Source organism: Hyalella azteca, unplaced genomic scaffold, assembly GCF_000764305.2.
Source record: "Hyalella azteca isolate HAZT.00-mixed unplaced genomic scaffold, Hazt_2.0.2 contig2927, whole genome shotgun sequence".
NCBI classification, from domain to species: domain Eukaryota; kingdom Metazoa; phylum Arthropoda; class Malacostraca; order Amphipoda; family Hyalellidae; genus Hyalella; species Hyalella azteca.
The window spans coordinates 131,826-147,433 of NW_025933184.1; the positions used below are offsets into that span (position 1 = coordinate 131,826).

The following is a 15,608-nucleotide window of genomic DNA, read 5'->3' on the forward strand; positions in this document are numbered from 1 at the left end:
AAGCAGCTCAGTTACCATGACAACCGCTAGGACAAACGTTGCCATGGAATTCTGCTAGAGGTTATGGTCGGGTTTAAGACATCGCTTTTTAATTGACCACTTCTTTTTTAATAAAAACGCTTTCGTGCATTTCGATTGATGTAAATTTTTCACCATTTAGACAAATTCAATTCAGAGCATCCATGTACAGGTTTCCAGGCCAGATAGCTGGGTATGTGTGGCAAACTCCACATGAAACATGAAATTGCACATGTACAATAAATTTAATTTGTGAAGTTTAGAAACTATAAAACACAACGTAGCTTTCAGCGGAGGCATTGTCCAATGTACGCTTCTATCTTGAAACTTCATCATTATTCCAGCTAAGCAATATCTCATTTGAAAGCAGTTTTATCTATGTCATTTTTCGTAACTAATCTAAAACACGAAGCGTACAGTTGTCTTCATTTATTTCATTCATCAAACTTGCTGATTAGGGTTATTTTGTTGAATTTGTTGCTGATAATTTCCTACGCGATATCGACGACTAGAATTTAGGGGCTAATAGAGGTACCAACTTTCACGCAAATTTGCCTTAAATCAGACGCAAGTTAACACCGCATGAAACATTCTAATCATGACAAGAACATATTTTTTGTTTGCATCATGACTCATATCTTTCAGCTATTATAAGTTGTTCATAGAACGTTTTTTGTATTCAAACGTTTGTTTCTTTGTGTTCGCGGATCGCTGGTTGGCTGAAGGGAGCAGCCACAACGAAGCTAATAGTGTTGAGAGTTCAGTGTTGAGTTTTGACGAATAGAGCAGTGTGCGTTTAGCAGTGAGGTGGTGAGGTGTGTATTAGCTTTGCTCCGTTTGTCTGGTGCTTTGTACTACGATTTTAGCATCACAGTTAAAAGAAGCAGAGTATAGCTTCCATAGGGTGGAGTATTGTATCTTTCATATGTGGGCGTTTTAATAAACGCACGATAAATGGCCCAAATAGTTGATAAGTTGGCTACCCACGGACTAGGCTAACTGGTTAGATGCTTCACTTAGTAGTTCAGTGAGAGTCAGTCCGTTGAAGTTGTGAGTGCATTCATTTTTTTGGGTTGTCTTCTAATATGTGTTGGCTGAAATGTTCTCTGTTATGCCGCGCTCTACATTCTCATTGTTTGTTTGGATTAATTCTGAACCAATGCTAAACGTCCTCCGAATGACAAGGAAGAATGTGTGTCTTTGCCAAGATACCTACCTAGTACCATTAGACGATTAGAGGATTCGAGTTTGCTTGTTTTTAGTTTTGTTTTTTGTTTCTTCGCTACGCTCCTGATTGTACATAACAAAGAATGTAATGAGACGAAAATAAATAATCGGAGTTTAAATCTAAGTACTTAATTTTTTGTTTGTTATTTCACGACATTAAAATTTAAATATACATTAGTGGCAAGTAGCTATAGAGGCTAAATAATTCTAACCTACATTGTAATTCCTTTGGTGATTTATGTCACTGTACCTATAGTTTTGCAGCTTGCAACTAACTGCAGAAACTTGTTTGTTTTAGTTGTCCATGCGTTTACTTGTAAATGCATTGTGATGCGAAAGCCATAAGTGAATATTTCAACCCCGAACTTATTCCTTGCAAGACCAAGTTATATTGGGTTTAAACTTTAAAGATTGCTTGGAGGCTAGTGACAAGCGATATTTTTAAGATTTCTTCCACTCTATTAAACATTTGCTTTATCGATTCTTCACTTAATTCTCTCGTGAGATTCTTAACCCAGTTCTCGTCTCTCGTTTCAGTGTGGTTACATTCATATTTGTTTTTTAGTGTTCTAGAAAATATCAGAAGTTAGTCCTCTCGTCAGTTTCGATAATTTGAGTCCTCAGTTGTCTACTTAAAAAATCAGATGTGAATCCGGATCCTTGTATTTCAGTGATGTTCAGTGTCGCCGTGAATTTAGAAGCTTTATTGTTTGTCTTAAGCACAGGATAAAAAAATTGTAAGAAATTAGTCGTTCCCGGATAGATTTTTACTTGGCAACTTCAATACCTGAATAATTTAGTCTGATTCTTTCTGATTCTGTTGAGAAACTGCCGATAAGGTAGGAAGTTTCTCCACCAGTGAGTAAAATACTTATTCTTGTGAGTGAAGTCATCGGTGGACAACCATCAGCAGCGTATGGAACCACTTCGACAAATTCATGATCGGCCTCCGAAATTGAGGTAAGATTTATTTTTGACTTCATACAACTTTAATTTGTCAACTTTATGTCTCAACTTTATTATGAATAACTTGTTCTCTAATTTCACGCCCGTTAATAATGCATTGGCGGGCTTATTATACTATTTATAGCGTGCAAAAGTTCGGTATTATGGAAGCGTTCTATAGTTCATGCCTCGCGCTATTAATCCCTGCTATCTAAGGGCTTTGTGTGTTTCAGTAGAGAAAGCCTCTAAAATAACGGACCGAAGAGAAGCAGGTGGTAGCTCCAGAGCCTCATTAAATTCTACCCCCGTAGGGCTGGTATACCGTACGTATGGAATCGTAGCAAGCGAGTTGTTCGATTTGCAAGCGAGTTCTTCGGCCTTTGACTTTCCCTTTATTTCCGACCTAATTTGTTATCATTACAAGATGTGAGCAATTTATACCGTTGGTTTAATAGTTTCGTGGTAAAATAATTTTATCTACAATTCATCTTCATATTGAAAGAAATATTTTTCTTTCAATATTTTTGTTTTGTCTTTTTATAGTTTATGCATCACCAAAAGAGGAGTTCTAGACGTGTCCGTTCCGCGACTTATAGACTAAATATAGCGGTCATTATACTATTTATATGCAACGTTCAACGTTAACTCGATTATTCAAATTCAAAGTGGAAGTTTTCTTCCGATGCTCAAAGGATTTATGATAATTAGTTGCATTGTGTTGAAAATACGCTTGGTTAACAGGGCAATTTTTTTTGTCTAAGAGGATCGAGCAGTGCAATACTTGGACGCCGCTTAGCGTTCGTTGCGGTTGAGTGACTTTGCCTTAAAAAAACTGGGCTGATGGACGTTCGAATTGATGAACTGGAATTAGGCTGGCCTCTGTGTCAGTAGTTCAAAGGCTGCTGGGCTTCGCTTATACCTAATTAATTCACTTTAGTTTTCTAACTTCAACTCTTCGTGTGAGTTTTTGTATAATGAATCAAAGAATATGGTCCATGATGAACGGATTTAAGTTTTCGTTAAAACTGTATTTGAACGCACAATATAAATATGAAAACAATGACTATGAAGTCATTGAAACTTCAAGCCATTGTTCCAAAATGTGGATAAATTATTCTCTGTGTTTAGTTGATAATATTCTTTGGGATGAATTTAGGGGAGATTGGTTGAATTTGGGGTATATAAATACATTACTGTTTATAACATTTGAGAATGTAAATTTACTTTTTTTTTAGCAATTCATTTTTTAAAATTCGTGACAAGATAAAAAAGTTCAGATACGACTGGAACTAAATTGGTTTTAATCTCAAGTCTTCATTAAGTCACACATTGTTGGTTGATGATTCATGGACATTAATTTTGACTTTTCCCTCTTAGCATAGGTTCCTTCTTTCTTAATTGGGAGCAAAACACTCGCGCCTACAAGCAGTACAAATCGGAACTTCAATCGGCGCACCATGCATCACAACCGTGATGGCGCGATAAAACTAAAGTTAAATTTTCTATTAAGCGGCAATCCACAGTTTCAACAATGACCTTTGAAACACGTCGTGTGACGCCGAGTTTTTTTTACAGACACAACACGTGTGGCTGTTTATGTTTGTTTACAGCAATGTCTACAGTTGACTGTGCTGTGCTGGTGCGATTTGTTGGTCCTGGCATCGCTTTTTAGGGGTGGCTCATATATCTGAACCATAAGCAATGCTCGCTCACCCCAGACCATGTGTTCCGTTCGGAAGGTTTTTTGGTTAGAAATTAAGGAAAAAGAAAAGAGCTATTTGGATATTCTAAAGGAAAGAATTATTTGGATAAGTTTTGATTGATGAGTGTTTGTGCATAATCTGAATGCGTTCGAAATTTATCGATTTATACAATTCTTTGTTTTTAATTTTATATTGTTTATCTTAGTCCGAATAACATTACGCTGGAGGAGGATCTGCAGAAAATTCAACTAATTTTGTAGGGAAATGTATAGATTTCTGTCTTGATGTATTGCATGTGAATTCATGCTTATTATTACTACTAAGATTAGTTCAAATATTTTCGTTGATATCTGTCATCAAGTAAAATACCGTACCACATATAAAAGCGTAATCGTTTCTTCCATTAGTTTTAATTCAAATTACTCTACTGCTACCGCTTGAAGCATTCAAAAAATGCAGATAGCTTATATATTATTTATTTATTAACAGCAAAATACATCTCGTACTCTTGTTACTTGTTAGTGTTATAATTTTCTTAAACATCATACTTCAAATGTTCCTCATCGTGATGTTATTTTTCTTTTTTCATCTTCTATAGAACAGTTTCTTTACTCACCGTGTCAGTTTGCCATTTGATGTGTTCTATTCATCCCAATGAGCCTGCTCAAGATCGAACAGCATCGTGACTTTGCATGGAACATGAGGCTGCGCTCGATCGAGCGTGGCCTGGGACTGCAACATCTGAAACACATACTATGGATACTGAGGAACAATTTAATCGCCAGGCAGTGGGCCTGGTCGCTGGCGGTTGCCCTTTTATGCATTTTTGGGGCGTCTTTGTTCCGTGCATCGCTACAAGACTCCTCTGCACGCGCGCCTGCAGTCTTGCATGTTGTGAACTTTTAATTGCCTGTCATTTCATTATGATCGCCCCATAGATAACGTCTATCATGTGCAAGCGGATCATTTCAGATATTTTTACGCGTGGTTTAAGACTTAACTATTCTATTTGGCTTTGTAAACGCGATTTTTTTTAATGTAGAAAATTTAACATATTTTTTAGAACACAGGAAGATCCTAAATTTCGAATAATTTACTATAGAAGTCTCAAATAATCATTGGTTCTGAGGTCCATGTGATTGTCACAATATTGGCCTGAAACAATTTCGCTCACAAGTTGTGATGCTACGATTTAATTTATGCAACTTTGGTTATATCATAATTATTTTGCCATACAGCATCACTTCGTTGATGGCTGTCCACTAATAATTTCCTCCTAAAGCTTTTCATATGAATGCTGCAGAAATGCTCATGTGGTCATTCATCAATGTATATCTTAGCTCCATTAGTCCTGGGTCGTGACTGAACCTCATGAGTTTTTCCAGCTCTTCCATACGTGTCTGTCTATTTTAGTCGGTGTTTCACACACTCACGGTCCGACGGTTCCATTATTACTTCCATACTTAGTATCTCCAACAACGACTTGTTTATTTCTACGGAATTTATTTTTGGGCGTCGCAGTTCCTTTAAATTTCACTATGTATTCAAAAATCCTTTTACGGTCGCTCAACTGCCCTTTACGAATTTACTGCCCTTTACAAATTATTATCTACAGTGATGCCGAAATTGAAGTAGTTTGCTGTACAATATTGAATCAAAAGAACTTTCACTCCCGAAAGTTCAATTCGTCATTTAGCTAGATAATTTCACTTCTGCTTCATATAATTTATGAACACTGTGTCTCTTCCTTCATTGTTTGTTTAATTAGTAGTACTTATATATTATCATTAGTCACATTATTTGAAGTATTAGGTCTTATTCCGAGCGTAGATGTAAATTCTGGGATACTTACATACCTACCCACATAGAGATGAATGTTTAGTGAGTGCTATTTGCTGCTCCTTCTGAGATTGTTGTGAATATTTAAACGTCAGTTCAATGGTTATTAATGGTTATTTAGAATGATAATGAATGTTTAACAATGAGAATGAGTTGTAAGTCACCGTTAACAATGCGGCTTTCGCTGTGATTGAGAGCAATGATTGTAATTTATAGGATTAGAGATTGTGTCAGTATCTTATCCTATTAAAAGGCTATTATATAATTAAAGTATCACTTATATTTACGGCTGAGGTCCTCTCGTGTCTCTACTCTTGAATTGAATGCACGATAAAATAGTTAACTTGAGCGCACTGCGTGTGCGTACTACCAAACATATTTTTTATTAAAAAGTATTTGCTATTTGAATGAATCTCACATGAACGAAAGGTAAATTTATAAACGTTTGTCAGAAACTTGAATAATGTTCTTTTTCTTCAACACCACTGTTTTGTTTTTATTTTGTCTTTTTTTTTAATAATAAACCGTTATTCTGTTTTATTCAGTGAGAGATAACCATTGCTCTCTAATATTACAACTTGATCGAAAACGATTGCTTTTCTTACTTTCAACTGGCCTCACAAGCGCCGCTGCCAAAGCTATTCACATAATTATTCTGTCTCCCGGCAGAAGCTGCCGCCATTGCAGTTTCGCTATTGAGTAACCAAAAACGCTAGCCGATTTACAACTCTCGAATGTTACAAATTGATCGAATACCATCGATTACCACCGCCAACTTTCAACTCAGCTCGCATGCGCCGCTGCCAAAGCTCCTCACATAATTATTGCACATCACGGCAGCAGCTGCGGCTTCTGTGGTTCCGCTATTGAGTAACCAAAAACTCGGGCTGCGGATTTACATCTAATGAGGCCTCCGGAGACCGCTGCTCTGTCATAAGCCTGAGACCGCCTGCATTATCGTGCTTGCCGGCCTTGTGTGTACCGGCCACTTTTCCTGTTACAGTAAGAAAATAATATAGAAAATATTAAAGAACAGAAGACCAGAAGTATTAGAAGAATATTCAATAGAACGCGGAGTTTCATTCACTTAGCACGCAAGGAAGTATAACTTTTTTTCAGGCGCAAACGTGTGTCTTCAGGGCTGCTTATCATTTCTACGTATCTAGGTCTATTTCGTATCTAAACATTGCAGTATTAATATAAATGCTTTCAGAATTTATATTATAGGCTTTGGTTAATAATAGTTTTTTACTTTATCGATGTTAAGTAGTTGCTCGACAGACTTGAATGAAAATTTCGATAATCCGTTAAACGTCTTGCGTTGTAAGTTACCGGACATGAAAGACGACTTGAAATCAACAAAATTTCTACTGCATGAAAGTGAACAAAGGACGACAAGTATGCACATTACACAGTGCATGCGGTCGCTCGGCGTAACGGCTATAGGAAATGCCACACAATGAACTAACTGCATGGGCTGTGTGTTCCTGTGCTGTTTCCTCGAACGTGTCTTTGTGTGCCGGTGAAAATTTGTCGGTAAGAATGTATCGAAAGTTGGTTTATTGAGGGAGTTTTTGTTGGTCGCTGATGGAGGTTTTGGAAACGTGACCTAGTGATCAGTTTTGGATTGTGACGTCAAACGTAAATCGGGACAGTTTATTTAATTTCATCGGTAATGTCTAAAGATTTATATTGGAATGTGATGCTTATCAGATGTAGAAAATTGTAATACCACGAATACATTATGAGTGAATATACTTGGATCCATGTGTATAAATGCCAACTAAAATCAACAGCAAATGTTGTTCTTCAAGTCTGAAGCTGGAAATCTAATCTGAATACTGTAATTAAAAATTAAACCCTTTACCATTGAATAGGTTCAAAGGAGTAGATATAAAATTGTTCCAATAAAACTTAGTGACTTGACATTTTTATTATATCTTATTCAGTGGAAAGTATACTGTAGTATTATTTAATTTTCACACCTTATTGAAATATTCCTGATCACTTTATACATCATCTATTTCGGAAATTTAAATAATTATGATATTTTGTCATTCGGAGACGTTGGTATGTCTGAGGGTCGCCACGCCCAGCACCTGAATACTACACACATCCCAGCTATCCCGAGTGAAATTTTCTGTATATCTTCAAATGAATACCGTTCACTATTTTCATGAATGACAAGCATTCGGTATTTAATTTGAAGTATGCACGATCCATCCAATCAAGGCTTACAGGATATCCAGACTGCATTTTAGTACATTCCTTCGTGTTATCGACTGAATATATATGCTGCGTTGTGTTTTGTTCCATTGTCAGCGATGTAACCACGAGGCCTTATGCTATTTTATTACATGAATATCCACATGATCTGCATTTTTCTCGACAGTCAGTAAGGCAGCGCGTTGCGTTTTGTTATTAACGCAATATTTTTAATTAGCATTCGTATTTGAAGCGTCGTTATCAATGAGTAGGAAAGTAGCGCTAAGTCTTATGCTGTTAAGTTGGTATATTTACTTTTTAGCGCATTTTCTCATTTATGGAAAAAATGCACTATTGTGCTCGCCATGTCCGTCATTCTGTCCGTCTGTCTGTCCGTCTGTCTGTCCGTCCGTCCATGACCTCAAGTTTTCGTCGACGAGAAAATGCGCTCTCTGTCACTCACTGCAGTGAGTACTGAGTTATATTTTTATTTATATGCCCTGCGTTGCGATTGATGGATAGGAATGTAGTGCTAGGTTCTGCGTTCTGTCATAGTGTGAATAATTTCAGTCAGCATTCATGTGTGCTGCCTCGTGATGAACTGTCGCAAGGTAGCGCGAGGTGAACACCGCAGGCTGCAGGTGCTGTCGGCTAACACCTGCTGCTCTCTTTACTCTCTTCTTACCGAACATTTGCCGCGGTTTTCATCTCGTTTTACCTCACACCTGCTGCTCTCTTTACTCTCTTCTTACCTCACAGTTACCGCCCTTCTTATTCTATTTTTACGTCACACTTGGCGATCTCATCATCCTTTCTTTTCCCAACGCTCTGCCGGCTTTTCATCCTCTCTTTTCCTCCCACTTGCCGCTCTCTTCGTCCTCTCTTTTTTCTCACACTTGCCGCTCTCTTCGTCCTCTTTTCCTCACACTTGCCGCTCTCTTCGTCCTCTCTTTTCCTCACACTTGCCGCTCTCTTCATCCTCTCTTTTCCTCACACTCGCCGCTCTCTTCATCCTTTCTTTTCCTCACACTCGCCGCTCTCTTCATCCTCTCTTTTCCTCACACTTGCCGCTCTCTTTATCCTCTCTTTTCCTCACACTCGCCGCTCTCTTTATCCTCTCTTTTCCTCACACTCGTCGCTCTCTTCTTCATCTCTTTTCCTCACACTCGCCGCTCTCTTCATCCTCTCTTTTCCTCACGCTCGCCGCTCTCTTCATCCTCTCTTTTCCTCACACTCGCCGCTCTCTTCATCCTCTCTTTTCCTCACGCTCGCCGCTCTCTTTATCCTCTCTTTTCCTCACACTCACCACGCAGGTGTGCGGGCGCCGTAAGCAGCTGTGGCAGGCAGGCTTTTTGGCGCTTGTACCTTGCTTGTGGATTGCCTGATTATACCTTCCTTGTATATAGTACCTGCAGTGCGACTTGCAATGTATAGTGCCATTATATGCTATTAGTTCCTGGTATATACCGTAGTGCCTGCAATGCACGGAGCAATGCATAGTACTATTATTTGCTATAATTAGTTCCTGGTATATAGTACCTGCAATGCATGCAGCAATGTATAGTAACCATCATACGCTATTAGTTCCTCGTATATAGTATCTGCAATACATGCAGCAATGTATATTGTACCATGTTTTATCGCTACTCGAGCTGAACAGTACAGACGCTGCTTGCTTGGTTCCTACTCTATAATACCCAAGTTTAGTATCTACTCATTAAATAGTGACTCTGCATTTCAGAGTCTAATTATGCAAGCTCACAATATGGATATTGTATCGTGTATATTCTGCATTGCACTGACTCATTTTAGATATAATTTTAAAGTTTACCTACGCATGCTATTACAATAAAGGTTCAATATAATCAAAATTTTCTTCAAGTCATCATTTTGATGACTTCTTCAGTCCCAATTCCGCAATATTGTCGGCATCTAGAAGTTAATTCATAGATAACTGGATATGAACTAGAATTTCGAAAAACTGCCTGTTATATCTGAAGGGCAGATATAAGGGGCATACCGGTATCCCCTATAATTTCCTCCAATTTCATGGGTCCTTAAAATTTTTTTAATAAAAAATTTTCACCAGAAAATCTTTCACTATTTTGTATCTATTGAGGCTAATTACGGAGAAGACAAAGAGGGCTGTCAGCATCGTTGTCCTTAATCTGCTAGACCGTTAAAGCTCCTTGAATTAGACTGATAACGCCTGGCGCTGCGCTTGCTTCTTGCTCTCGCTTTTTTCCCACTGATAACAAATGAATGATTGGGCTTTATTGTCCTTAATTTTACAATGGCTCACTGCCGCTATGGTCACAGGTGTTACTTTTTACAAAAAATGAATTATTATAATAATAATAATAATTATTATTAGTAATACCGGTAGGTACTACTATTGTCACCTTGGCGTTAGAATTATAAGAAACATTAGCGAAGCGAAGTAATAGCCAAACGTTGACTTGAGGTGTTTGTGTAATATTTGTATTTATGTAATATTTGCATTGAAATAAATCTATTCATTTCCTTGGTTATTTATTGCTACATTTTAGTTATTATATTGATCATGAATTCATTTTGAATGTACTTGCTCTCATGTGAATTATAACAATTTTCTTGTGCATCGTCTACACAATTCGCATGTGCATCGAAGAAATATTGAAAATTGTGCAGAGAAATTCGTGTTTATGAATATAAAGAACAAATTTCAACTAGTATTAGTTATTTAGATTTGTCTAAAAGCATTACCTACACATTTTTTGTTACAATCCGATTAAATTCCCATGGTTACACACTATGACGCTAAGGCCACATTGAAGCTGGTACAATCTACTTCTTGTATTTACATTGTACGGTCTTCAAAGTTGACGTTGGACAACGCGATGCATTCAGTAAAATGAGTGACAAATGGTGATGCACTTCTTGTCCTTGTGTGGGTCATCCTGATGAACTTTGGCTCGACAAAAATTACAAGTTATGCTGTTACAAGTTATGCTGTTACAAGTTATGCTGTTACAAGTTATGCTGTTACAAGTTATGCTGTTACATTAAGTTATGCTGTTGCAAGTTCTGCTGTTACATGTTATGCTGTTAAAATAATGCTGTTTCTGTAGCCCTCTGCTACTTCCATTTTCGTTGTTGTTCCTTGTCGACGAAGTCTGTCGCTGCTCAAGGCTTCTCAAGAATTAACTGAAGCAGTTGAATGTTTTGCTTGTTTGTGTTGCGCGTTTCGGAAGATCAACATTCTGAATTAAAATTCTGCCATTGATTGCATAATGTACAGTATATCCAAGTGCGATCGATAATGTGTGCTGCTGTTCTTCCTGTTAGCAATTTTGATGTCATATTTTTTGTAAGCCGTTACCAGTGTTTTTATTCTGTTTTTTTTTCCTGTTTTCTTTTAATTTATTTGCTAATAATTCACTTTGGTTGTCGCGACAGAAGCGTTGTTTATTTCATTCTTGTATGCTGTGTTAATTTATACCTGTTAGCTCGTACCTTGTAAAGCTTGTAAGCTAGATAGGAAAAAACTTTTCATCATTCATTTACATATTTTTTAAAGTACCGTTGTAAGGGCACTGCTATTTATCTATCTATATACAATTTCTTGGGTAGAAGTAAATTTGCTTCAATTTCTTTATGTTGAAATAGTTTGCGATCGTGCATCTAAATATTATTTTGATGCGCTATAAATAACTACGTGTTCCCATGCACAGCATATCTTGCCTGCTAACCTAATTGTTGTTCTATTCGTTTTTTAGGAAAGTTAATAAGTGAAGAAAAATTTCAAAACTTGATTTGTAATTTTAGTGATAAGCGTTAAGAGCTTGCTTCTAGTGATCAATGAATATGATATGCTACTGTTGTTTGTGAACCGTAAATATTAGTCATAGTTGAGCTTCACAGTGTTGGATGGGTGTCTTCGTTTGTATAGTGTACACACTTTCATGATGCTAATTCTAGCTTTGATGCCAGTTTTGGTTGCGTCTCTACATTAAAAATTTCAACTGGACCAGGGTTGATGTTGGGGAAGTTCTGCAATCCACTACCGTACATGATTACTAATAATAGAGGCATATCGTCGAGCTCCATTTGCCGTTGTAACTGATTGGATGACGGATAAACGCATCCGTGAACATCTCTGTTGAAGTTGCTTTACGTCGGAGTTTTTGTCTCAAGAAACTCGAAATGAGTGTTTGACAAACACCGACTCATGTGTGCCCAAAGCTTGACAGGCGCTGTCTGCTCCTGTTTATTACGGCACCATAAACATCTGCCACCACAAACATCTCAGCCTCAGTCTGGGCAGTTAGCAGACCAGTTGGTAAATCAGATTGGGAGGTTGACGTAGCTTCGACTCTACAAAAACTGAAGTTGATAAGTGTCGTGTAGAATAGTTCAATGTACATTGACAGTGTAGATCAGCTGCTGGGATTGATGCACTTGGACGTAATCATGGATTTACGCGAATTATACAGTTCCTTAAAGGCCTGTACTAGGAACCTTCTAATTGAATTGTTGCTTTCGATAGAACTTGTTAGTTCATGGTGAATTAAGAGACCTATGAGACATACATAATTATGTTGTGGTTGGGACAGTTTTTGGGAAGCCAGGTTGTGATTTTGGCAACGGGCGGTTGAGATTTAGGCTACATTTGGCCAAACGGAGTTAAAGGAATTGTTTTAACACCTGCGTTGAGAAGTGCTATAAATGGTAATAAAAAATCTTTATGCTTCAGAATCTAACCGTGTTTGGTTTATCAAGTTGCAATTGCAATTAAAAAAATCAACTACAGATTGAATGAAGTTGTTGTAAGGTTAGTTATGTGGGTTCATGTAGAGTAAAATTATTTTTTTTATGAAATAGTAAACTTTTTTTAAGCTGTCGAGCATTTAAGCGTAAACAAAAAGTAACTGCTACAATGCCTGCAACATTTCGGTTTCTTATTCACCACGGGAAAATATTCACTGTAGCTCTACACTATTGCGTACCTACCCAAGTTTGCAATTGGGCCTGATTGCGATCTACACGTATGTGAAGTGCGTAGAAACTCGCCCATTGCTTTTGCGACGCTGTGACCTAAGCAAATGATGACGATGTAGAAAATAGCACTGAGCAGTAATAATCTCAGTTATGACTTTTTATTTATTTAGATTATGCAGGACAAGTGGCTCGTGTAACTATCCTAAAATTATTATATTCGCCACGTATATAAATAGAAGATTCTCGAAAGCCTTTAAACTTTCATGTCATGGTCAATTCATCAGCGTTGAAGGAGAGTGTGTAATTTAAATTATCTGCATGAGGCCATGAGCTCAGACTTTTTGATCTCTTATTTGATGTCTTACAAGCTTAAATAACAGTTCACTTTTTATAAGTAAGCTGTTAATTCCTTTCATAATTTTACCTAAAGTTGGTAAACGGGGCAAAGAGTGTGCCTGACCAAGTATATATTGACGATTTCGCTGTTTCAATGGCTCTGAGGTTTCTTTTTAATTTTGACCTGCCGATATTCCGATTATAGATAACGCGCAAGCTTTTATACTAAAAAAACGCACTTTCTTAATTCTAACCTTCGGTGAGCTCTAACCATTCGAATGCAAATTTTCCGAATATATTTATTATGTGCTGCACGTTTCTTAGCATTGGTGCAACATGCTCTTTAGCCTCACTAGAAGTTAGCTGCCGTACTGGCACTTGGCATGCAGGAAGAGTACGAGTGAACAACCGCATTACTTGTTGCAAGGCTTGCAACTAGGAGATGCAGAGACGCGGTGTTGCAGAACGGCAGTCCGCTAAAAGTCGCGATAAAACTAACGAAAAAAGTTTGGTGATAGCGTACTTTACTAAACCCTCTCAAATTTTTTTTTTTGCAAGAAAGTTTTTAGTTCATTTCCTGGGTATGGGCTTCTCAGTTGTTGGGTATACGGCACTTCAGCTACAACATTCTCTTAAACATAATAAACTGAGATATTGTTTTAATTCAGTATTTGGTTTTTAGTTAAGAATAGAAGATAAATAAACATAGAGTTCATAGTTGATCTATCACCAACTACCGTATATTGAAAGTTGTAAAAGAAGGTAGTCTTTGACAAATCTTATTAACTGTGTATCAAATAATAGGTATTCTATTGAGTGATGATGTACCTATAATGCTACAGGAGTGTGACCTGTGGCTTCCATGCGAGATGTCTATTAATCCTGGTTGTGCGTACGACGCGTGGCAACCCAAACGAGCGTGCAGAAATTGCTAAAGTTTTTGTCCTCGACTCGTGCGTGGATGCTTGTCGACATCACTAACCACAGTTTAGACATTAACAAGCAGAGGAAGTGGGCAATTGCTGCTGTAATTCACAGCCGCCTCACTGGGGCTAAAGCGCTGTATCAATCCTGAAAATACAGCGTTGTATCAATCCTGTCTTCGTTCGTTAACAATTATTTACTAGAAACCCAGAGTTTTGATGCCTTTTTATTGGTTTATGTTAAGCAAATCATCAACTCGTACAGTTTTAAATTTTGCATGCATTTGAAATAAATTTTTGATCGAATAATAGCTGAAGTGTCTAATAGTCAGGCTTATAGAAGTAATTTGTGGAACAGTGAATGCCTTGCATGACTACAAAGTACGTTATTCCAAAGATATGGAATGCATCTCGAAAGCTTTTAAGTACCTATTGTTTCCTCGCTAATACGCATGTGGCATGGAATTCTCTTACATTTTCCTTACTGCGAAGCTAGGATACAGTACCGAGGCTGCATTTTAAACGGTCTTGACAAAGGGCCGTAAGTTGAGTCAGCTTTGCTGCTTCTTCTGCACGCGGCTGTCCATATGATCGCGCCTTCTAGGGACCATATCCAACGCTGCAACAGATGGTCGACTTTCAGTGCCACTTTTTACTCGATCATCCCTTAATTTTATAGTAGTAGAAGCCATGAGCGAACTCCTTGCTATTCATTCATTTGGATCAGAGTGTCGTTGATTTGTTCGGCAAAGAACACTATACACTCTAAGATATTTATCAACGTCACTACGGAAGTGTCTCAATTTATCTAAGAGATTATCGCTATTTGTTCACTTAATAGGCGATAATTCTTCAGGTGGAGAATGAGCCGTCACTGAATGATCATTGCTTGCATGGAGCCACTGAATTTGTTCAAGCTGGATCAGCATTGTAATGTAAAGTTCAGAGTTGAAATCCTCCACTTTTTAAATTGTATGCCTTGTAAAAAGAAAAAAATTCATAAACTCGTTCAAGACTCATTTTGATCGCAATGCATGCCACTTCCATTTGGAACGCAATGCAACCACGTGACCAGTGTCTATTTTTTTCTCAATTCAACTAAAATACTGAGAACGAAGGAAATTGCTCGCTTTTTTTCGTCTAATGATTTCACAGTTTGTACTCGACAACAAGGTACAGCATGTTCTCTTGCCACAAATTTGTCTTCTTACTTTGATCATTGAAACCAAATATTCGCTACGGGTGGATCAGCTGTAAAGGCCACGAGTTGTCGGGTTTTTTATGACAGAACAGAGTGGGCATGCAGGGACGCTTTTTCTCAAGAACGTTATTGTCGATTACAATCATAGGCAAAGGGAAGTTAAATATTTAGGCTGAATATTTAGGTATCTATAGGAAGTTTAATATTTTGGCTGAATATTCGGAAAATCCC

At 37.6% G+C, this 15,608-nt stretch overlaps 1 protein-coding gene across 1 annotated transcript in view; it reads left to right on the forward strand.

Moving 5' to 3' along the window:
• Nucleotides 1-1,782: 1,782 nt before the first annotated feature.
• LOC108677430 overlaps nucleotides 1,783-15,608 on the forward strand; it is a 63,879-nt gene continuing 50,053 nt past the window's right edge. Inside the window, exon 1 of the mRNA XM_047885734.1 lies at nucleotides 1,783-2,205. The gene's annotated coding sequence lies outside the window, so the exon portion shown is untranslated. The remainder of the gene's footprint in view (nucleotides 2,206-15,608) is intronic.